This window comes from Piliocolobus tephrosceles, chromosome 10, assembly GCF_002776525.5.
Source record: "Piliocolobus tephrosceles isolate RC106 chromosome 10, ASM277652v3, whole genome shotgun sequence".
In the NCBI taxonomy this organism is placed as follows: Eukaryota; Metazoa; Chordata; class Mammalia; order Primates; family Cercopithecidae; genus Piliocolobus; species Piliocolobus tephrosceles.
Genome location: NC_045443.1, coordinates 74,129,925 through 74,155,891, shown reverse-complemented (window position 1 = coordinate 74,155,891; position 25,967 = coordinate 74,129,925). Strand labels below are relative to the sequence as shown.

General features: G+C 41.0%; 1 pseudogene; it reads right to left on the bottom strand.

The window, feature by feature from the left end:
- The window catches only part of LOC111544641, a 34,914-nt pseudogene extending 10,435 nt beyond the window's left edge, over positions 1 to 24,479 (bottom strand).
- Positions 24,480 to 25,967: the final 1,488 nt, after the last annotated feature.

The window sequence follows — 25,967 nt, the reverse complement described above, 5'->3', positions numbered from 1 at the left end:
CCAAATACTGTTGTCACGTTCTAGTAAATATACAACCCCCCACATAGCACCTATGATTGGGGCTATTTTTAGATAAAGCTTACAATAGTCCACCATTATTTCCTATGATGGATCTGGTTTTTGCACTGGCCAAACAGGCTAAATAGGCAAATTGAACCAACATGTCCACATCCATTGAGTCTTTGAAGGTGACACTAATCTTTGTATTTCCTCTCAGGAAGTTGTATTCCTTCTAATTCACTGTCTTAGCCAGTGAGAGTGTGCAGTTTCAGGGACTTACCCTGGTTGTTCCTATCATAACAACTCTCACTACACGTCAGGAAACCAAGGTGAGGGTTCTTCCAGTTGTTAATATAACCATTCCAATTGTTCACTTGGGAAACTAGGCATATAAGCAGAGGACGTGTCTGTGACTCTGTTAGACCATAGTGAAATGAACCTGGACCATCTGTTCTCTGTGCCCACTCCACTTGGAAGCATGTTTCTAGCTTCCTGGTATTAACATTAGCTCAGAACCTATTATGCAACCAGCCTCGAAATGTCTGAATGGTTCCCTTTACTTTTCTTTTCTTTACCTTTTCTTTTTTGTTTGAGACAGGGTCTCACTGTCTCCCAGGCTGGAGTGCAGCGGCACGATCACAGCTTACCCACCACAACCTCTACCTACCAGGTCAATCAATCCTCCCCTCTAGCCTCCCAAGTAGCTGGGACCACAGGCATGCACCACCAGACTCAACTAATTTTTGTATTTTTTGTAAAGATATGTTTTTGCCATGTGGTCCAGGCTGGTCTCGAACCTCTGGGTTTAAGCAATCCTCCTGCCTCAGTCTATTAAAGTGCTGGAATTATAAGTGTGAGTCACCATGCCCAGTCCCCGCCTTTTTTTTCAACATACAGTGATATGGTTTGGCTCTGTGTCGCCACCCAAATCTCATCTTGAATTGTAATCCAGATTGTAATCACCAGGTGTCGAGGGAGGGATCATGTCGGAGGTGATTGGCTCACGGGGGTGGTTTTCCCTGTGATGTTCTCATAATCGTGAGTGAATTCTCATGAGATCAGATGGTTTTATAAATGGTAGTTTTTCCTGCGTTCTCTGTCTCCCTCCTGCTGCCTTGTGAAGAAGGTGTCTGCTTCCCCTTCCCCTTCCTCCATGATTGTAGGTTTCTTGAGGCCTCCCCAGCCATGAGGAAGTGCAAGTCAATTAAACCTCTCTCATTTATAAATTACCCAGTCTCAGGCATTTCTTTATAGCAGTGTAACAACAGACTAATACATATAGTTTCTCCATAAATGGGTTGTCTTAGTCTGTGTTGCTGTAAAGTAATACCTGAGGGCTGGGTAATTTATGAAGAAAAGAGATTTATTTGGCTCACAGTTCTACAGACTGTACAAGAAACATGGTATCAGCATCTGCATATGGTGAGGGCCTGAAGTTGCTTCAACTCGTGGTGGGAAGGGAAGGGAAGGCTGTATGTTCAGAGATCACATGGAGAGAGAGAAAGCAAGGAAGAGGGAAGATGTGCCAGGCTCTTTTTAAAACCCAGCTCTGGCAGGAATTAATGGAGTGGTAACTCACTCATCCCTGAGGGACGACATAAATGTATTCATGAAGGATCCACCCCCATGACCCAAACACCTTCCAAATAGGCCCTATCTCCAACATTGGTGATCAAATTTCAACAAGAGGTTTGGAGGGGACAAACATGCAAACCATAGTGTGGATGTGTGTCCTTTTGTGGAATGAATGGGGAAATATGTAGTGAATATACTTTGTGCTATTATTGCAGGGCCTTTACTCCGCTTTCCTTTCAGGTGATGAGCTCTGGTTCTGAGAAGTCCCTTAGTCTGTAAACTGGCTGAGGGGCTGCAATTTTCCAATGAGACAGCTGACATCAGCCTTCTGCTCATCAGCTGTCAGTGTTTTCTTTTCATGTGTACAGGTCAAGTAATACGCTAGTTGATGCTCATTTAACTTGCCCCAAGAAACACTATGGTCTTATTAGTCACTATCACAGAGCCCTGTGGGTGAAGGCATTCTGGTTGCCACTCTGGACTTGCAGCCCATTATTATAATTATATACTGTTTCCTTCTGTCACTCAAGCACTACCATCTGGCCTTTGCTATTTTGGATTCTTATCAACCCAGTTGATATTAGGAGCCCAGTTCCATAATATCATCTCTTATTGTCAACTACAGTAGATGACCACCTCGGAACTTCCCATGGATGCCAATGGCACCCTCACCAGTGTATTTCTTACTTCCCCGGAGATGGGTATGTCCTCTGAACACTTAGAAGGAATATTTGGTCACATGGTGGGTTCTCAGGTCATATATTACAAATTTACTCTAACATTCTAACATCCTGGATCCTTCTGACACCTTTCTCTAGACAGTCAAGGTACTTCTAGAATCTCTCCCTCGTTTGCTATAGGCCGTCATCCTGTCCGGGCTCCAGGGAACCATCCCAGCAGTATATCAGGTCCAGTTCCATGTGTCCTTGCCATATCATGAAACTCCAAGTGTTTTCCAGAGTCAATATGTTCTCTCCTGTCCACCTTTATATTCTCCCCTCCCTGGCCTAACACTTTCAAGACCTACTCCCATGCTTGTATCCCCTTTTCCTTCAGGTAAATATTAGCCAGGTTTACCATTCCTTGTTTAGGTATACGCTGTTCCTCATCTGAAGTATATGCAGGGTCTCCACACAAGGAGAGGCTGTTCTGCTCCAGCAAAGCAGAAGGAGCTACTTTTTCCAAAACGGAGTTCAGAAGAATCTGGGAGTGGAAATGTCTCAGGCTTGTCCACCTAAATCCTACCACTACAGGTCTCAGGATTCCATTCTTTCCCTACCAGGACCTTGCCTTTGGCATAGAAGACTTGTCAAGGGAGTGCATTTCCTTTGTAGCTATGTTACCTTAAAGGTCAATCCTGGGTCTCATAATCAGCAGTTTGTTCTAGGGATACAGAAGACAAGCTTCTCTTTAAATACTACCTTAGAGACTTTCCGTATTTCATGGCCTGCCTTGGAAGTTGGTAACTTGAACCTGTCACTTACAAAAGGTTAGGGGGTGGTGGGCGATCTTAATGAGCGCTTAACAAAAGTGAGCCAATCCACACGTCTTACGATTACCATTGCCTTCAAACCGTTCATAGACCATCCCTATTCCATAAGCAAATGCTTGACTTTCCACCTATACCTCATCCCAGTCATCCACCAGTGAAAGTCTTGGTGATGCTGATTCAGGTAAGGGGTTCACACTGCACACTCTTTCCACCAGCAGTGGAGGAGTCTGATTGGCGAGTAATTCAGTTCCAGAATTCCTTCCTGGGGACAAGGGGTCTGCTTTCTAGGTCTACTCCTTATATCAAATGTCTTAGGTTCCCCCAAAAGGTAGAGTCTGAGAGAAGGGCTTGCATACAATGGGCTTACTTTGGAAAGAGATTCCAGGGTACAGGAGTGGGGACGTGGGGGAAAATGGTAAATGGAAGGGAAGAAAGCAAATCCAAATGGTGTGTTACTGAGCTGGTCACTACTATGGGAAACTGGATCGTTGTCCTGCTGGGGGCCCTTTGAAAAACTGCATAGAGTGGGCTTCAGAATTGTCAGAATTGTCTGACACGGAAGAGATTATTGATTCACAGGTTCTACCCTTCAGTGGTAGAAGATTGCCCCAGGAAATGTCCACTCCTTCACTCTTCCTGTCTGTGCATGTGCCAAAATAGCTGGATGGGCTTCTGCAGGCATTCCACGTGGTGGTGGCAGAGGAGCCTCACCACAAAAAGCAAGAGATGCTCCGTGCACTTGAGGCAACACGATGTCAGAGCATAGTTGGCAGCAGCAGTAATGTGTGGAGCAAAAAGGTGAGCCAAGAGAATATGAGGAAGGAATAAGAGATGCTGGACAAACTTGTACACCTCTTTTATTGTACTAATCGGACTACGTCACAGGTATTGCTCTGTGAGACTGTCGCCAATCCTAGATGCTAAGCACTTTTCAAAAAGGGACATGGAATAAATTGGCATTATATGCCTCCTGAAATGATGCATTAAGAAGAAGACAATGTCACTTCTTTGATATTCCTACCAAAAGGCATATCTTGAATGTAATCATGAGGAGACATCTAATAAACACACATCGAGGCACATTACACAAAATTTATAGTCTGTACTCTTAAAAAATGTCAATATCATGAAGGATAAACTGGGGAATTGTTCCAAGTGAAATAAAAATTGAATACAACATCTAATCCAGACTTTGTTTTGTTATAATAGACATTATTTCGGGACCACTGGTAAAAGGATGTGTATATAATCTATAGATTAGACAATACTTTTGCATTAATGTTAATTACTGATTTTGCTCATTATTCAATGGTTATGTAAAAGAATGTCTTTGTTTTTAGGAAATATAAGACGAGGTGTTTAAAAATAATGGAACATCATGTCTGAAATGCTCAAAGAGAAAATGATAATAAAATGTTAATGTTTGAGGAATCTGAGAATGTAAAGGACATGTGGCATTTTTTGTATGGTTACAGCAACAAAGATCTGTGATCTGACCAACCAAAATAGATGCCCCTTTATCAACTAAGATAGACGCTAGGGTTAAGGAAACAAAAGTTACCTACAGGTTGAGGGTTCAGAGCTTGGCTGGCATGGCAACTTCCTAAATCCCTATGGCTACAAAAAAAAAAAAAAAACCTGGCCGGGCGCGGTGGCTCACACCTGTAATCCCAGCACTTTGGGAGGCCGAGGCGGGCGGATCACAAGGTCAGGAGATAGAGACCACAGTGAAACTCTTGTCTCTACTAAAAATTCAAAAAATTAGCCAGGCGCGGTGGCGGGCGCCTGTAGTCCCAGCTACTGGGGAGGCTGAGGCAGCAGAATGGCGTGAACCCGGGAGGCGGAGCTTGCAGTGAGCCAAGATCGCACCACTGCACTCCAGCCTGGGCAACAGAGCGAGACTCCGTCTCAAAAAAAAAAAAAAAAAAAAAAAAAAACACCTTCTCTCTTGCTAAACTCCCTAATAATAGGAGCTACCAGGAAAATTATCAGACCCCTCCTAACTCTGATTTGCTACCCAGACCACTGCAATGCTGATTGGACAGAGAATCTGCCTTACAAACATTCTTTCCTAATAAGCAACTGCAGACCTTAAGCCAGCTTCAGCCAGTTTATAGAGACTGCGTACAAAGTGTCTTTCTGTTCTGTAGTTTACCTTTTGATGTAAAGAGCCAATTCCACCTAATTCTAATGCTAAAACCCCTCCCCAAAGTGAACATGAGATGTATGTTACATACATGTTTGCCCATTGTATGGGACTCAACTCCCCTCATAAATATGTATAGCTTTCCCCCTAAACCTGCTGAACATGTGTGACTCTGTTGTGTAATACAGATCCTGTGAGGCGTAAAACCAACCTGCCTTTTCACTCTTTGAAGAGAGCACCTTTGGTATACACCAAAGACTGTCCTTTCTCAGTCTGCAAACTGGTATCACTAATAAAACTCTTCTTTCTACTGTTCAGGCATCATGGTGGGCTTTTGGTTGACATATCTGAAATTATGTCAAGATGTAAATTTTAAATTTTAGGCAAAGGAAATGGATATATATGTATTTATTTATATATATGGGTATATACATATATATGAATCTATCTATCCATATATCTATCAAGCACCTAGCACAGTACCTAATGTCATATAGTAGGTTATCAGTAAATGTTCTAGAAGTCAACAGAGAAGTGCTCTGAAGCAAACCAAGGGCACTTCCTTTTCCTGTGATGATAATGCAAGATACCCTGTTCAGGATTTGAGCTCTTTCACCATAAGCTAACACAGAATTTCCAAATGAAAACTGTGCTTTAAAAATGTAGGTTGAATCAATGGGCAATTGGGCAGCTATATAAAAATACAAAGATTATATTATTGGGCGAGTCCAAATAACATCACATAAAGTGAAAAGGTAAAAAATTCTGTATACTCTGGAATTTACTACAATGGTCACATGTGGAAAGAGAATGAAAATAGGCCAAAAAAAAAAAAAAAAGAAAGAAAGAAATAGGAATAGTTGTTTAAGTAAAGGAAATAGAGATAGAATTCTCTGGAAATGGACTTAATTTTTATTAAATGAAAACAAGAATACAGATTATGTCTTATTCGTATACATATTGCCAGTGGCCCTCTCTTCTACCAGGTAGGGAGAGCTTTCCTGAGAAGGAAGCCCACACTCAGAAAAGCATGTGAGAGCTGGAAGGTAAGACAAAGCCCTGAAGAGTCAGCACTGGTCTCATTGATACTTGAGAGTTGTTCATCTCTCAGCTTCCCTTTATATAAACTGTTGAATTCTTTTTTAGCCAGAACTAGTTAGAGTAAGACCTTGAGCTTATATTGGGGCTCAAACAGCAACATCTCCAAATGAAGACGTCAGAAGTCCAAGTTTTTTCTCTGACCTTTTCTCCCCTCTGGTCTGTCAGTCTCATTCTTCCCTGAGGCTCACCATAAAAGTGAGAATTTCTCTTCCCCAAGGCAGTCATAGACCCTTTTCCCCTAAAGCTAGCCATAAAACCTAAAAATATTATTCTAACTTCCTCTTCTCCTTTTCTGAGTAAAAACTGGCCATAGAGAAATTCTCTGCCCTGCTTGTTTAACTGTAGGTCGTAAGACCCCCATTCCAGAGAGGGTCCTGCCCTATACCTGGAAGGAAGGAGTACAACACAGTGAGGCCAAGAAGAATCTAGACAGACAGGCCTTGTTGGGTTTTCCCAACTCGGTGTTAGCATTAGATCGTACCTTTCTTATCCACTTGTATTTCTGTGTGGCTGTCCATAGTCTGGTGAACTTAAGCATAAAAATGAAAAATTTCTCCTGTGCCTTTGGGTCTGAAGGCTCTCATATATACATGCTAAATAAATTTGTATGCCTTTTCTCCCATTAATGTCTTTTGTGATTTGGTTTTTCAATAAAACTTCAGAGGGCCAAGATGAGCACTCCTTTGACCCCACACTTGCAACCAAAACCACCACCACCACCAAGCATACAAAAACTAACAGTTTGTTTGTTATACTCAGGATCTTCTGCATGTTGGAGATCTATTTACCTTGAATTTTAACAACGGTAAATAGGTCTTTTGCTTAATTTTTGTGTGACATTCCTGTACTTAAAGTCTCCCCAGAACTAGTGATTTTCTCTTTGCATTTGACTAGCATCTTTTGTTTTCTTTCACAGCTGCCCCTGAGATCTGGGCCAATCCCAGCTTTCTAGTTTTACACATGGCATAATCATTTTGTTTCTTACTGCTTATGTTCTTACATAACCTCTGAAAAGATGCTTTCCATATTGTTGGCATTGAGCGAAGCCATCCTCTGTTTTTTGTATTTTTGAGATTATTTAAAGCTACAAGAAACCATATTATTGTACCATTTTTGAAAGATGATGTGAGGGGATTCAGGGCATCATGGTGGACAGGAGGCAGGACTATACAGCATGCAGAGGCTTGCATGGTGAATTTTAGCTGCAGATCAACTGTAAGAACAAACCAGCAATCCTGAGAGGACCTGCAGACCCTTGAAGGAAGCAGACTACTCCTGCAGGACCTGGGAGACACCCCAAATACTGTGAGTGCCACAAAAAACTGCAGAAGTGGGAAAGGGAGACCCTCCTCTTCCGAACACACACCCCAACTGGAGAAGCTAAAGGTCTATTTCTGAGAGAAGTTTCCGACTTTACCTAGAGCAGAGTCAAGTTAGAGAGCTGAACAAAATACAGACGTAGAGGAAGCAGCAGAAAGGCCCTGGGAGCTTGCTGGGTCCCCAGGCAACCTACTCCTGCCTGGCACCACAGGGATCCAACAGGAGGGTGGCCAGAGGAGCAGGGGTGAAACTCCACAGGGAGAAGGAAAACTCTAGCTGTAACAATTTAAACAGGGTGAGAATCCTCCTGGCCAGAACTAGGGGGAGGGTGAGAATTCAGTGTGCAGACTTCACAGGCTGAGGAAGAACTAGAGCCCTTTTCTTTCACAGCTGGGAGGAAAATAGCCTCGGGCAAATTTTCAAGCCTGTCTTGCCCTCTGCCTGGAAACAGACTCAGGGTCGTTGAGGCAGGCACAATGGGAGTGAGACCAGCCCTTCAGTTTATGTGGGAGCTGGGTGAAGCCTATGACTGCTGACGTTCCCCCATTTTCCTGACGACCTGCATGACTCAGCAGAGGCAACCATAATCCTCCTAGGTACACAACTCCAGTGACCTGGAAATATCACCCCCATCCCCCATAGTGGCAGCAGCAAGACCTGCCCAAGGAGAGGCTGTGCTCAGACACACCTAACCCCACCCTGATGGTCCTTCCCTATCCACCCTGGTAGTGGAAGACAAAGGGCATATAATCTTGGGAGTTCTAGGGCCCCGCCCACGGCTGGTCCTTCTCCACACTACTGCAGCTGATGGTTTCTGGAAAACACCACCACCTGGCAGGAGGCCAGTCAGCACTAAAATAGAATATTAAACCACCAAACCTAAGGACTTTCACAGAGTCCATTGCACCCTCCGCCTCCTCCACTGGAACAGGTGCTGTATCCATGGCTGAGAGACCCACAGACAGTTCACATCACAGGACTCTGTGCAGACAACCTCAGTACCAGCCTGTGGCTGGGTAGACTCACTAGGTGGCTAGACCTAGAAGAGAGACAACAATCACTGCAGTTTGGCTCACAGGAAGCCACATCTACAGGAAAAGGGGGAGAGAACTACAACAAGGGAACACACCGTGGAACAAAAAAATTCGAACAACAGTCTTCAGCCCTAGACCTTCCCTCTGACAGAGCCTACCCAAATGAGAAGGAACCGGAAAAACAATCCTCATAATATGACAAAATGAGGCTCTTCACCACCCCACAAAAATTATACTAGTTCACCAGCAATGGATCCAAACCAAGAAGAAATCCCTGATTTACCTGAAAAAGAATTCAGGAAGTTAGTTATTAAGCTAATCAGGGAGGGACCAGAGAAAGGCAAAGCCCAATGCAAGGAAATCCAAAACATGATACAAGAAAGGAAGGGAGAAATATTCATGGAAATAGATAGCTTAAAGGAAAAACAATGAAAAATTCAGGAAACCTTGGACACACTTTTAAAAATGCAAAATTCCCTGGAAAGTCTCAGCAATAGAATTGAACAAGTAGAAGAAAAAAATTCAGAGCTCAAAGACAAGGTCTTCAAATTAACCCAATCCAACAAAGACAAAGAAAAACTAATAAGAAAATATGAACAAAGCATTCCAAAAGTCTGGGATTACGTTAAACGACCAAACCTAAGAATAATTGGTGTATTATTCTTCTTCTGAGGAGGAAGAGAATTCTAAAAGACTGAAAAACATATTTGGGAAAATAATCAAGGAAAACTTCCCTTGCCTTGCAAGAAACCTAGAAAACCAAATATAAGAAGCACAAAGAACACCTGGGAAATTCATCACAAAAAGATCTTCACCTAGGCACATTGTCATCAGTTTATCCAAAGTTAGGAAGAAGGAAAGAATCTCAAGAGCTGTGAGACAGAAGCACCAGGTAACTTATGAAGGAACACCTATCAGATTAACAGCAGATTTCTCAGCAGAAATCCTACAAGCTAGAAGGGACTGGGGACCTATCTTCAGCCTCCTCAAACAAAACAAATATCAGCCAAGAATTTTGTATCCAGTGAAACTAAGCATCATATATGAAGGAAAGATACAGCCATTTTCACATAAACAAATGCTGAGAGAATTCGCCATACCAAATCACCACTACAAGAACTGCTAAAAGTAGCTCTAAATCTTGAAGCAAATCCTGGAAACACATCAAAACATAACTTCTTTAAAGCATAAATCACACAGGACCTATAAAACAAAAATACAAGTTAAAAAGCAAAAACAACAACAAAAAAAACCAAAGTACATAGGCAACAAAGAGCACAATGAAACCAATGGTACCGAGGGGCACACCCAAGATGGCCAAATAGGAACAGCCCCAGCCTCCAATTCCCAGCATGAGCGACACAGAAGATGGGTGATTTCTGCATTTTCAACTAAGGTACCAGGTTCATCTCACTGGGGCATGTCAGACAGTTGGCGCTGGTCCGTGGGTGCAGCCCGACCAGTGAGAGCTGAAGCAGGGCAAGGCATCACCTCACCTGGGAAGCTCAAGGGGGAAGGGAATTCCTTTTCCTAGCAAAAGGAAATTGAGACACACAACACCTGGAAAATCGGGTAACTCCCATCCTAATACTGGGCTTTACCAAGGGTCTTAGCAAACGGCACACCAGGAGGTTATATCCCACACCTGGCCCAGAGGGTCCCACGCCCATGGAGACTCCCTCATTGCTAGCACAGCAGTCTGAGATCTAACTGCAAGGCGGCAGCGAGGCTCAGGGAGGGGCACCCGCCATTGCTGAGGCTTAAGTAGGTAAACAAAGCCTCCATGAAGCTCGAATTGGGTGGAGCCCACCACAGCTCAAAGAGCTGGCCTGTCTCTGTAGGCAGGCTACTACGTGACAAATGCACAAGCTTCAGTAACCGACTCCCTCAACTGGAAAAAAGAGTATCAGCGATTGAAGATCAAATGAATGAAATGAAGCAAGAAGAGAAGTGTAGAGAAAAAAGAGTAAAAAGAAATGAACAAAGCCTCCAAGAAATATGGGATTATGTGCAAAGACCAAATGTATGTCTGATTGGTGTGCCTGAAAGTGATGGGGAAAATGGAACCAAGTTGGAAAACATTCTGCAGGATATCATCCAGGAGAACTTCCCCAACCTAGCAAGACAGCCCAACATTCAAATTCAGGAAATACAAAGAATGCCACAAAGATATTCCTTGAGAAGAGCAACTCCAAGACACATAATTGTCAGATTCACCAAAGTTGAAATGAAGGAAAAATTGTTAAGGGCAGCCAGAGAGAAAGGTCGGGTTACCCACAAAGGGAAGCCCATCAGACTAACAGCCGATCTCTCAGCAGAAACTCTCCAAGTGAGAAGAGAGTGGGGACCAATATTCAACATTCTTAAAGAAAAGAATTTTAAACCCAGAATTTCATATCCAGCCAAACTAAGTTTCATAAGTGAAGGAGAAATAAAATCTTTCACAAACAAGCAAATGCTGAGAGATTTTGTCACCACCAGGCCTGCCCTACAAGAACTCCTGAAGGAAGCACTAAACATGGAGAGGAACAACTGGTACCAGCCACTGCAAAAAAATGCCAAAATGTAAAGACCATCGATGCTAGGAAGAAACTGCATCAACTAATGAGCAAAAAAAAACAGCTAACATCATAATGACAGGATCAAGTTCACACATAACAATATTAACCTTAAATGTAAATGGACTAAATGCTCCAATTAAAAGACACAGACTGGCAAACTGGATAAAGAGTCAAGACCCATCAGTGTGCTGTATTCAGGATACCCATCGCACACGCAGAGACACACATAGGCTCAAAATAAAGGGATGGAGGAAGATCTACCAAGCAAATGGAAAACAAAAAAAGTCAGGGGTTGCAATCCTAATCTCTGATAAAACAGACTTTAAACCAACAAAGATCAAAAGAAACAAGGAAGGCCATTACATAATGGTAAAGGGATCAATTCAACAAGAAGAGCTAACTAACTTAAATATATATGCACCCAACACAGGAGCACCCAGATTCATAAAGCAAGTCCTTAGAGACTTACAAAGAGACTTAGACTCCCATACAATAATAATGGGAGACTTTAACACCCCATTGTCAACATTAGACTTATCAACAAGACAGAAAGTTAACAAGGATATCCAGGAACTGAACTCAACTCTGCACCAAGTGGACCTAATAGACATCTGCAGAACTCTCCACCCCAAATCAACAGAATATACATTCTTCTCAGCACCACATTGCACTTATTCCAAAATTGACCACATAGTTGGAAGTAGAGCACTCCTCAGCAAATGTACAAAAACAGAAATTATAACAAACTGTCTCTCAGACCACAGTGCAATCAAACTAGAAATCAGGACTAAGAAACTCAATCAAAACTGCTCAACTACACGGAAACTGAACAACCTGCTCCTGAATGACTACTGGGTACATAACAAAATGAACGCAGGAATAAAGATGTTCTTTGAAACCAATGAGAACAAAGATACAACATACCAGAATCTCTGGGACACATTTAAAGCAGTGTGTAGAGGGAAATTTATAGCACTAAATGCCCACAAGAGAAAGCTGGAAAGATCTAAAATTGACACCCTAACATCACAATTAAAAGAACTAGAGAAGCAAGAGCAAACACATTCAAAAGCTAGCAGAAGGCAAGAAATAACTAAGATCAGAGCAGAACTGAAGGAGATAGAGACACAAAAAACCCTCCAAAAAAATCAATGAATCCAGGAGCTGGTTTTTTGAAAAGATCAACAAAATTGATAGACTGCTAGCAAGACTAATAAAGAAGAAAAGGGAGAAGAATCAAATAGATGCAATAAAAAGTGATAAAGGGGATATCACCACCGACCCCACAGAAATACAAACTACCATCAGAGAATACTATAAACACCTCTATGCAAATAAGCTAGAAAACCTAGGAGAAATGGATAATTTCCTGAACACTTACACTCTCCCAAGACTAAACCAGGAAGAAGTTGAATCCCTGAATAGACCAATAGCAGGCTCTGAAATTGAAGCAATAACTAATAGCCTGCCAACAAAAACATGTCCAGGACCAGATGGATTCACAGCCGAATTCTACCAGAGGTACAAGGAGGAGTTGGTACCATTCCTTCTAAAACTATTCCAATCAATAGAAAAAGAGGGAATCCTCCCTAACTTATTTTATGAAGCCAACATCATCCTGATACCAAAGCCTGACAGAGATACAACAAAAAAAGAGAATTTTATACCAATATCCCTGATGAACATCCTCAATAAATAAAATACTGGCAAACTGAATCCAGCAGCACATCAAAAAGCTTATCCACCATGATCAAGTGGGCTTCACCCCTGGGATGCAAGGCTGGTTCAACATGTGCAAATCAATAAACGTAATCCAGCATATAAACAGAACCAAAGACAAAAACCACATGATTATCTCAATAGATGCAGAAAAGGCCTTTGACAAAATTCAACAGCCCTTCGTGCTAAAAACTCTCAATAAATTCGGTATTGATGGAATGTATCTCAAAATAATAAGAGCTATTTATGACAAACCCACAGCCAATATCATACTGAATGGGCAAAGACTGGAAGAATTCCCTTTGAAAGCTGGCACAAGACAGCGATGCCCTCTCTCACCACTCCTATTCAACATAGTGTTGGAAGTTTTGGCTAGGGCAAATCAGGCAAGAGAAAGAAATAAAGGGTAAAGGTTATTCAGTTAGGAAAAGAAGAAGTCAAATTGTCCCTGTTTGCAGATGACATGATTGTATATTTAAAAAACCCCATTGTCTCAGACCAAAATCTCCTTAAGCTGACAAGCAACTTCAGCAAAATCTCAGGACACAAAATCAATGTGCAAAAATCACAAACATTCTTATACACCAGTAACAGAGAGCCAAATCATGAATGAACTCCCATTCACAATAGCTTCAAAGAGAATAAAATACCTAGGAATCCAGCTTACAAGGGATGTAAAGGACCTCTTCAAGGAGAGCTACAAACCACTGCTCAGTGAAATAAAAGAGGACACAAACAAATGGAAGAACATACCATGCTCATGGATAGGAAGAATCAATATTGTGAAAATGGCCATACTGCCCAAGGTAATTCATGGATTCAATGCCATCCCCCTTAAACTACCAATGACTTTCTTCACAGAATTGGAAAAAACTGCTTTAAAGTTCATATGGAACCAAAAAAGACCCCGCATTGCCAAGACAATCCTAAGTCAAAAGAACAAAGCTGGGGGCATCACGCTACCTGACTTCAAACTAGACTACAAGGCTGCAGTAACCAAAACAGCATGGTACTGGTACCAAAACAGAGATATAGACCAATGGAACAGAACAGAGCCCTCAGAAATAATACCACACATCTACAGCCATCTGATCTTTGACAAACCTGACAAAAACAAGAAATGGGGAAAGGATTCCCTATTTAATAAATGGTGCTGGGAAAATTGGCTAGCCATAAGTAGAAAGCTGAAACTGGATCCTTTCCTTACTCCTTATATGAAAATTAATTCAAGATGGATTAAAGACTTAAATGTTAGACTTAAAACCATAAAAACCCTAGAAGAAAACCTAGGCAATACCATTCAGGACATAGGCATGGGCAAGGGCTTCATGTCTAAAACACCAGAAGTAACAGCAACAAAAGCTAAAATTGACAAATGGGATCTAATTAAACTAAAGAGCTTCTGCACAGCAAAAGAAACTACCATCAGAGTGAATAGTCAACCTACAGAATGGGAGAAAATTTTTGCAATCTACTCATCTGACAAAGGGCTAATATCCAGAACCTATAAAGAACTCAATCAAATTTACAAGAAAAAAAAAAAAAAAACCCATCAACAAGTGGGCAAAGGATATGAACAGACACTGCTCAAAAGAAGACATTCATACAGCCAACAGATACATGAAAAAATGCTCATCATCACTCACCATCAGAGAAATGCAAATCAAAACCACAATGAGATACCACCTCACACCAGTTAGAATGGCAATCATTAAAAAATCAGGAAACAACAGGTGTTGGAGAGGATATGGAGACATAGGAACACTTTTACATTGTTGCTGGGACTATAAACTAGTTTCACCATTGTGGAAAACAGTGTGGGTGATTCCTCAAGGATCTAGAACTAGAAATACCATTTGATATAGCCATCGCATTACTGGGTATATGCCCAAAGGATTATAAGTCATGCTGCTATAAAGACACGTGCACATGTATGTTTACTGCAGCACTATTCACAATAGCAAAGACTTGGAATCAACCGAAATGTCCATCAGCAACAGACTGGATTAGGAAAATGTGGCACATATACACCATGGAATACTATGCAGCCATAAAAAAGGATGAATTCGTGTCCTTTGTAGGGACATGGATGTAGCTGGAAACCATCATTCTCAGCACACTAGCAGCGCAAGAACAGAAAACCAAATACCGTATGTTCTCACTCATAGGTAGGAACTGAACAATGAGATCACCTGGACACAGGAAGGGGAACATCACATACCGGGTCTTATTGTGGGGAGGGGGTAAGACGGAGGGATAGCATTAGGAGATATACCTAATGTAAATGACGAGTTAATGGGTGCAGCACCCCAACATGACACATGTATACATATGTTACAAACCTGCACGGTGTGCACATGTACCCTAGAACTTAAAGTATAATAAGAAAAAAAAAAAGCAATGGTACCTCACATTTCAATACTAATATTGAATGTAAATGGCCTAAATCTCACTTAATAGATACAGAACCACAGAATCAATAAGAACTCACCAACCAACTATCTGCTACCTTCAGGAGACTCAACTAACACCTAAAAGACTCATGTAAACTTAAAGTAAAGGGGTGGAAAAAAGACATTTCATGCAATGGACATCAAAAGCAAGCAGAGGTAGCTATTCTCATATCAGACAAAACAAACTTAAAAGCAACAGCGGTTAAAGGAGACAAAGATGGATGGTATATAAATTGGACAATATATAAATATTGTCCAACAGGAAAATATTACAATCCTAAGCAGGATACACATTCTATTCAACAGTGCATGGAACTTTCTCCAAGATAAACCATATGATAAGCCATAAAATGAGCCTCAATAAATTTAAGAAAATTGAAATTATATCATGCATGCTCTCAGACCACAGAGGAATAAAACTGGAAATAAACTCCAAAAAAAAAAAAAAAAAAAAAAACCATGCAAATACATGGAAATTAAATAACCTACTCCTGAATGAGCATTGGGTCAAAAATGAAATTAAGATGGAAATTAAAAAATTATTCAAACTGAATGACAATAATGACACAACTTATCAAAGCCTCTGGGATACAGCAAAGGCAGTGCTGAGAAGAAAGAATTTAGGCCTAAATGCCTACATCAAAAAGTCTGAAAGAGCACAAACAATCTAGGGTCACATCTCATGGAACTACAGAAACCAGAACAAACCAAACCTAAACCCAGCAAAAAAAAAAAAAAAGGAAATAACCAAGATCAGAGAAGAACTAAATGAAATTGAAACAAATAAAATACAAAAGGGAAATGAAACAAAAAATTGGTTCTTTGAAAAGATAAATAAAATTAATAGACCATTAGCAAGATTAACCAAGAAAAGAAGAGAGAAAAATCCTAATAACCTCACTAAGAAATGAAACAGGAGATATTACAACTGACAGCACCGAAATACAAAAGATCATTCAAGGCTACTCTGGACATCTTTACGCACATAGACTAGAAAACCTAGAAGAGATGGATAAATTCCTGGAAAAATACAACCCTCCTAGCTTAAATCAGGAAGAATTAGATACCCTGAACAGGCTAATAATAAGCAGTGAGACTGAAATGCTAATTAAAAAATTACCAACAAAAAAATGTCCAGGACCAGTTGGATTCACAGCAGAATTCTACCAGACAGTCAGAGAATTGGCACCAATTCTTTTGATACTATTCCACAAGACAGAGAAAGAAGGAACCCTCCCTAATTCATTCTATAAAGTCAGCACCACACTAATACGAAAATCAGGAAAGGACATAACCAAAAAAGAAAACTATAGACCAATATCCTTGGTGAACATAGATGCTAAAATCCTTAACAAAATACTAGCTAACTAAATCCAACAACATATCAGAAAGATAATTCACCATGATCAGGTGGGTTTCATACCAGGGAGGCAGGGATGGTTTAACATATGCAAGTCAATAAATGTAATATATCACACAAACAGAATTAAAAATAAAAATCACATGATCATCTCAATAGAGCAGAAAAAGCATTTGACAAAATCCAGCATCCCTTTATGATTAAAACCCTCAGCAAAATCAGCATACCAGGGACATACCTTAATGTAATAAAAGCCATCTATGACAAACTCACAGCCAACATAATACTGAATAGGGAAAAGATGAAAATATTCCTGCTGAGAACTGGAACAAGACAAGGATACCCACTCTTACCACTCTGCTTCAACATAGTACTTTAAGTCCTAGCCAGAGCAATCAGACAAGAGAAAGAAATAAAGGGCATCCAAATCAGTATATGATTGTTTACCTTGAAAACCCTAAGGACTCCTCTAGAAAGCTTCTAGAACTGATAAAAGAACTCAGCAAAGTTTCTGGATACAAGATTAATGTACACAAATCAGTAGCTCTTCCATACACCAACAGTGACCAAGCAGAGAATCAAATCAAGAATGCAACACCTTTTACAATAGTTGCAAAAATAAAATAAAATACTTAGGAATATACCTAACAAAGGAGTTGAAAGACCTCTACCAGGAAAACTACAAAACACTGCTGGAAGAAATCCTAGATGACACAAACAAATGGAAGCACATCCCGTGCTCATGGATGGGTAGAATCAATATTGTGAAAATGATCATACTGCCAAAAGCAATCTACAAATTCAATGCAATCCCCATCAGAATACCACCATCATTCTTCACAGAATTAGAAAAAGCAATTCTAAAATTCATATGACACCAAAAGAGAGCCAGTATAGCCAAATTGAGACTAAGCAAAAAGAACAAATCTGGAGCCATCACACTACCTGATTTCAAACCATACTGTAAGGCCATAGTCACCAAAACAGTGAAGTAGTGGTATAAGAGTAGGCTCATAGACCAATGGAACAGAATAGAGAACCCAGAAATAAACCCAAATACTTACAGCCAAATGATCTTTGATAAACCAAACAATAACATAAAGTGGGGACCTTTCCCTTTTCAACAAATGGTGCTGGGATAATTGGCTAGTCACATATAGGAGAATGAAACTGGATCTTCATCTCTCACCTTATACAGAAATCAACTCAAGATGAATTAAGGACTTAAACCTAAGACATGAAACTATAAAAATTCCAGAACATAGCATTGGAAAAACCCTTCTAGACATTGGCTTAGGCAAGGATTTCATGACCAAGAACCCAAAAACAAATGCAATAAAAACAAAGATAAATAGCTGGGACCTAATTAAACTAAAGAGCTTTTGTATGGCAAAAGGAAGTCAGCAGAGTAAACAGACAACCCACAGAGTGGGAGAAAATTTTCACAATCTATGCATCTGACCAAAGGAATAATATCCAGAATCTACAATGAACTCAAATCAGTAAGAAAAAAAAGTTCCATCGAAAAGTGGGCTAAAGACATGAATAGAGAGTTCTCAAAAGAAGACATACAAATGGCCAAGAAACATGAAAAAATGCTTAACATCACTAATGATCAGGAAAATGCAAACCAAAACCACAATGTGATATCACCTCACTCCTGCAAGAATGGCCATAATCAAAAAAAAAACAGTAGATGTTGGCGTGGATGCGGTGAAGAGGGAACACTTCTATGCTGCTGGGGGGAATGTAAACTAGTACAACCACTATGGAAAAAAGTGTGGACATTCCTTAAAGAACTAAAAGTAGAATTACCATTTGATCCAGCAATCCCACTACTGGAAATCCACCCAGAGGAAAAGAAGTCATTATTCAAAAAAGATACTTGCACATACATGTTTATAGCAGCACAATTCACAATTGTGAAATCATGGCACCAAACCAAATGCCCAATAATCAATGAGTGGATAAAGAAACTGTGGTATGGCCAGGTGTGGTGGTTCACACCTATAATCCCAGAACTTTGGGAGACTGAGGCGGGCAGATCACGAGGTCAGGGGTTCGAGACCAGCCTGGTCAACATAGTGAAATCCTGTCTCCACTAAAAATATTAAAAAAAAAAAAAAAAGAAGAAAAAAAATGGTGGTGGTGGGCACCTGTAATCCCAGCCACTTGGGAGGCTGAGGCAGGAGAATCTCTTGAACCTGGGAGGTGGAGGTTGCTGTGAGCTGAGATCACACCACTGCACACTGCACTCCAACCCGGACAACAGTGCGAGATTCAGTATCAAAAAAAAAAAAAAAAAAAACAGAAAGAAACTGTGGTATATATATGCAATGGAATACTATGCAGCCATAAAAAGGAATGAATTAACAGCATTTTCAGTGACCTGGATGAGATTGGAGACTATTATCCTAAGTGATGTAACTCAGGAATGGAAAACCAAACACTGTAAGTTCTCACTGATATGTGGGGGATATAAGCTATGAGGATGCAAAGGCATAAGAATGATACAATGGACTTTGGGGGCTTGGGGGGAAGAGTGGGAGGGAGACTAGGGATAAAAGACTCAAATATGGTGCAATGTATACTGCTTGGGTGATGGGTACCCCATAATCTCACAAATCACCACTAAAAAACTTACTCATGTAACCAAATACCACCTGTACCCTAATATCTTATGGAAAAATAAAATAAAATAAATTAATGAAAGAAAGATAATGTCAGTTTAAAGAGGATGCCAATCTCTGAAACTCTAGTTCTGGGTTTTAAGAGTGACAATGCAGATGCAAGCAGACTGCCACTTTGCATTGTGGAAAAGGGGAGGCTCCAGGGGGACCCAGACGAACTGAGTATCTTTTCTCGTATCAAAAATCACTATTTCATTATATTTTGAACTTGGCAACAATCTAGTTCTAAATTTAACTGCTGTCTTTAAAAATTTCAGGCATTAGCTGATTGCAGTGGCTCACACCTATAATCCCAGCACTTTGGGAGGCTGGGGCGGGTGGATCACTTGAGGTCAGGAGTTTGAGACCATCCTGGCCAACATGGTGGAACCCCATCTCCACTAAAAATACAAAAATTAGCTGGGCATTGCAGCAGGGGCCTGTAATCCCAGCTACTCGGGAGGCTGAAGCAGGAGAATCGCTTGAACCTGGGAGGCAGAGGTTGCAGTGAGCCAAGATCGCACCACTGCACTCCAGCCTCAGCAACAGAGCGAGACTCTGTCTCAGAAAAAAAAAAGGCCAGGTGGCTGGGCGCGGTGGCTCAAGCCTGTAATCCCAGCACTTTGGGAGGCCGAAACGGGCGGATCACGAGGTCAGGGGATCGAGACCATCCTGGCTAACAAGGTGAAACCGTGTCTCTACTAAAAAATACAAAAAACTAGCTAGGCGAGGTGGCAGGCGCCTGTAGTCCCAGCTACTCGGGAGGCTGAGGCAGGAGAATGGTGTAAACCCGGGAGGCGGAGCTTGCAGTAAGCTGAGATCCATCCACTGCACTCCAGCCTGGGCGACAGAGCGAGACTCTGTTTCAAAAAAAAAAAAAAAAAAAAAAATGGCCAGGTGTGGTGGCTCACGCCTATATCCCAGTACTTTGGGAGGTCAAGATGAGCGGATCATGAGGTCAGGAGTTCGAGACCAGCCTGACCAACATGGCGAAACCCCATCTCTGCTAAAAATACAAAACTTAGCCAGGCGTGGTGGCATGCTCCTGTAATCCCAGCTACTCGAGAGGCTGAGGCAGGAGAATCACTTGAACCTGGGAGGCAGAGGTTGCAGCGAGCCAACATCGTGCCACTGCATTACAGCCTGGTGACACAGCGAGACTCCATCTCAAAAAAAAAAAAAAAATGCAGGCATTGTAATGTCAAATTCAAAATTATATATATTCTTTCTTGGAAATTACCTGCAGTACAAAAAAATCCAGCAACAAAAAGAATACAGTTCAGGAAAAAAATGGTTAATAAATATTTGATAAGGTGCTAGATCACATTTTTTATTAAATAAATGCATATTAAAATAACAATGTTATGTCATGTTTTACTGCCAGATTGGCAAAGATTAAAAACAGACACTCTCCGACACATGCTGCTGGTAAGAGCACAGGTTGGCACAAGCTTTTTCGATGGCATTTTCATAGTATTTATCCAAATTTCAAACACATCTGCTCTTTGACCCAGCGATTCCATATCTAGAAATTTACCATACAGATATATCACATAAGCATGTAACAACATGTATCACAAAGTTATTTATTGTAGCAGTATTTGTAATAGTGAAAATCTAAAATCATTTTAATTGTAGTCCAGAGACAATGAAATATATTACAGTGTATCATACTGTGAAATATCTACATGGCATTGACAGATTTTTTTTTTTTTTTTTTTTTTTTTTTTTTTTTTTCTACATTTTTTTTATATTTTTTTTTTTTTTTTTTTTTTTTTTTTTTGGTTTACCACATCTATTTTTAACATACTTTGAGCATTAAGACTTATCCTTTACTAAACAATATTAACTAAAATGCACCTATAGAACAATAGTTAGACACCTTAACTAATCTCAGGAGCACAGAACCCTTCTCCCTGCATACCTCCTCCCTCCCTCCCCCCCAACCACCCAGTGAAGTCTGCATTCGCTCCTAAATATCAAGTTTTAAAAATTTCATTCCCAAACACAACCACTCCTAGGAAGTACTGAAAACAAATGTTTAGAGCGGTGTTACTTAAGCCCTCTACTTTTAACCTATATTGTGCACCTTTTTTTGAAACGGAGTCTTGCTCTGTCACCAGGTTGGAGTACAGTGGTGCGATCTCGGCTCACTGCAACCTCTGCCTCCCAAGTTCAAGCGATTCTCCTGCCTCAGCTTCCCGAGTAGCTGGGACTACAGGTGCACACCACCACGACCAGCTAATTTTTGTATTTTCAGTAGAGACGTGGTTTCACCATGTTGGCCAAGATGGTCTCGATCTCTTGACCTCGTGATCCGCCTGCCTCGGCCTCCCAAAATGCTGGGATTATAGGCATGAGCCACTGTGCCAGGCCGTTGTGCACTTTTAAACACCTAGAAAGACTAGATGTTTCAAACTGGACTTAAGTTTTCCATTATATACACAGTAGCACTGAATAAATGGTATACATACATAACACAGACTATAATTTGAGTGTCTTCTAAATAGGAACATTCTGGCCTAGAACCCCTCCCTTTCCCACCTGTACCAACCCGGTGGACAGCTGTAAACCATCTGTAATGCTTAGGGGGGGGGATTTTAACAATTTCCCTTCTGTTTTTAAGAAGTCTTCCCTGTGAATTTTAACACAAAGTACTTGATGTATTAGTTTACTAATTCTACTTTTGTCATACACTGGCAACCTCTTTAACATCGACTAGATGTAAATTAGGACTCCTGTGTCCACTTATATACACTATATACACAGCACAGTAAATGAAAATGCAGACACAAGGGACAATGGTCAATGTGCCTCCTCTTAAACACACTGGACACTGGTAGAAAGCCCTTTGCACTTTGTGCTCCTCCTTCCCCCTGAACCAGCACAAATATCTCAAAATGTATACTGCTCAGAGAATTGATCAGTTTCCAAGACATTATTTCTTATCAAAAGGATAGCTACAAAATGTGTTATTTACTACCTCTACTTTTAACATACTTTGTGCACTTCTAAACATCTAGAAAGACTAGATGTTTCAAATAAGGACGTAAGTTTGTCCGCTATATACACAGTAGTGTTGAATAAACTACACACAGGTAACAGTGGTTGTATCTCAAAGTGTCTTCTAAATAGGAATATTCTGGTCTAGAACCCTTCATTCCTTCCAACTCCTCTCCACCACCAACCTGGTGGATATAGGCACGTGTCACTTAGAGCTGATGTTATCATTTCACTTCCAAAAGTCCTTTTCAGAAGACAGCCTTTCTACAAATTTTAACAAAGTGTACAAAATGTGTTAGTTTACTAACTCTACTTCTGTCATACACTGGCAACCTCTTTGTTATCTAGAGACTAGATATTACAAAATCGGGACTCATTCGTCCAGTATATACACAATATATACAGTATAGCAAAGTTAAATGAAATGCATGTAACATATAGGCAATGGATTAAGCTGACATTTTCTAATAAACAATGGCAAAACACCTTTTGCAGTTTTTTCCCTCCCACCTCCCAGGTGGTTCAACAATTCCACTTCCAAACAGCATTTCCCATCAGTTTTTAAAAGCTATTTACAAAAAGTATTATTCTACTACCACTTTTAAATACATCAAGCACTTCCTTCCAAATATCTAGAAAGACTAGATATTTCATATAACTTGTTCACCACGTACACAGCACTGTTAAATAAAATTGCACACATACAACAATGGTTATCATCTGAGGTATCTTCTAAATGTGGCCATTTTGGCCTTGAATCATTCCCTCCTCTCTTCCTTCCTTCTCTGTCTTCAATCCAGTGGACAAGTACAGGAAAGTGTAATGCTCAGAGATGGTTGAACAAATTCCTATGCAAAAGTCATTTACAGAAGACAAGTTTTCCTATGAATTTCAACACAAAGCGTACAAAATACGCTAATTTTACTACTTTGTCATACTCTGGCAACCTCTTTAACATCTAGAGGCTAGATGTTGAAAAATTAGGACTATTTGTCCATTATATACGCTACATACAGAGCAAAACAAAATGCACAAAACATACAGAAAAATGTCTGAAAATGTCCAAGTATGAACACACTAGTATATTACCTTTTGCAATTTCTTCCCTCCCACCTCCTCTAAACCATTGAACAAGTATAGACATTACTATACTGCTCACAAAGGTGGCTTCACAATTCAATTTCCAAAAGTATTTCCTATGAATTTTAGCAAAAAGATATTTACAAAGTGGTATTTTACTACCTCTACATTTAACATACATCGGGCACTTCTAAACATCTAGATAGACTAGATGTTTCAAGTAAGGAGTTAATTTGTCCACTATATACACAGCAGTCTTGAATAAACTGCAAACATGTAACAACACTTATAATTTAAAAGTCTTCCAAATGTGAACATTCTGGCCTAGAACCCTTCCCATCTCCATCAACCCAGAAGACATCAAATTTTCAGAAGACAATCTTTCCTAGGACTTGTAAAACAAAATGTACAAAATATATTAGTTTAAACTCTACTTTTGTCATACACTGGCAACCTCTTTAACATCCAGAAAGACTAGATGTTGTCAATTAGGACTCGTCTGTCCTTTATGTACACTATATACACAGATAAGTAAAACAAAATGCACAGAGATAATGATTCATCTTGCCTTGCTGCAAGCAGGATGGCATAGAGCTCTCTGCACCTCCTCCTCTTCTCTCTTCCCCTGAACCGCTGCACAAACACAATGAGTATTACTCAACAGGTGATTTGGCCATTCCCCCCAAAAAACATTTCCTATGAATTGTAACAAAAAGATATTTACAAAATGTTATTTTGCTACCTCTAATTTTAACATATATCAGGCACTTCAGAACATCTACAAACAGACATTTCAAAAAAGCTTAGCATTGTCAACTATATACACAGTAGTGAGGAATAAAATGCACACAAAACAATGGATAGAATATGAAAATGTCTTCTAAATATGACCAGTCTAGCATTAAACCTTCTCTTCCTTCTCACGTCTTCCAGCTCCATGTCATCTAACCCACTTAACGTGGACATATCGCTTCCAGAGGCCGTCTAACAACTTCATTTCCAAAAGTCATCTCCAGAAGACACGTACTTTCTATGATTTCTTTTAAACAAATGAGAATTTACAAGATGTGTGACTTTCTAACTCTACTTTATCATACGTCGGCAACCTCTTTCTATCTAAAAGGGCTAGATGTGACAAATGTTTTCTATTAAAAGGTTGGGGTGGAGTTGAGAGCAGCTTTTTCATATTATATACACAGGCCTTCCAAAATCGGCCAGTAAATCTTCCCAGAGGGTGGTGGGCATTTCCAACAGGCCAAACGTGGCCTGTCATTCTACCATTTCTCTCTTCCGACAGCAAAGTCTGGTAGAACGAAGACCAACTGCCCGATGGCCGCTAATCGTTCCACCCGTCGTCGTTCGGGACTTCGCTCACCTCCCAGGCCCGTTAAGGCCTTTGTCCGTTGTCGTCAGGACTAGGTAGGTTTCGCCCAATGGCGACAGAGTGGTCACCTGGGAACCGGATCTGCGCGGCATCGTGGCCTAAAGAGGCAGCCGAGCCTGCCTGCGTTCCTAGGCCGCCTTCCTGGGCCCTACACGCCCTAATGGCCTCCGCCGCGCGGCGTTCGAGCGGCCGCCATGCTTCTCGGCCCGCCACGCCCGCCGCCGCCCAAAGGCGCTGCGTCCCGGCGGCTCTGCAGGCGTTTCGTTGAGGCCCGGCAGGCTTGGGCCGGGAGACCCGGCGGCCGCCGGGTCCGGGCTGGGAGAGGCCGCCGCCGCCATCAGTCACCGAGTTGGGGTGGGGAAGAGAGGTTCGCTCCTGCTTCAACACCTGGGCACAGCCAGTGGGCAGCCGCAGCAGAGGCCTCCGGTATCTGCATGGCACAGGGCTCGGCCTGTCCCGGGGCCCCCCACTTCACCCGCCGGCCCGGGGCCGGAGGGCCTGGAGGGCCCCGAAGGAGCGGGCCGCGTTCTGCGTCTCGTCTCTCCGCGTTCTCTGCCGACCGGAACTCGGCATTGACAGATTGTTAAGTAGAGAATGCTAGTTATAAGATTGTGTGTGTGTACCATAAGTCCATTTGTGGGGAAATATTATACATGCTGAAACATCTGTAATGATACATATGAAATTGTTGTGACTCCTGCCAGTGGAATTTAAATGAGGAGAAAAAAAACAGGACAATTTCTTTTTTTCTCAACTATTTCTGTTTATACAAACACTATTTTTATAATAAAATATTTTTAATTCAGTCACAATTTTGCATTACTACATTATCTGTAAAACAATCTAAAATACAATTAAACTCTACTGTAAAATTAACTGATAATTAAACTTTACATTCACTGTGGGTGGTATTTTAAGATGACAATGAATTGAGGTACAAATGTAGCACAGATAAAAGTCTAGAAAAGTAAAATTTAGGCCAGGCATGGTGGCTCATGCCTGTAATCCCAGAACTTTAGGAGGCTGAGGCGGGAGGTTAGCTTGAGCCCAGGAGTTCAAGCGTAGCGGGG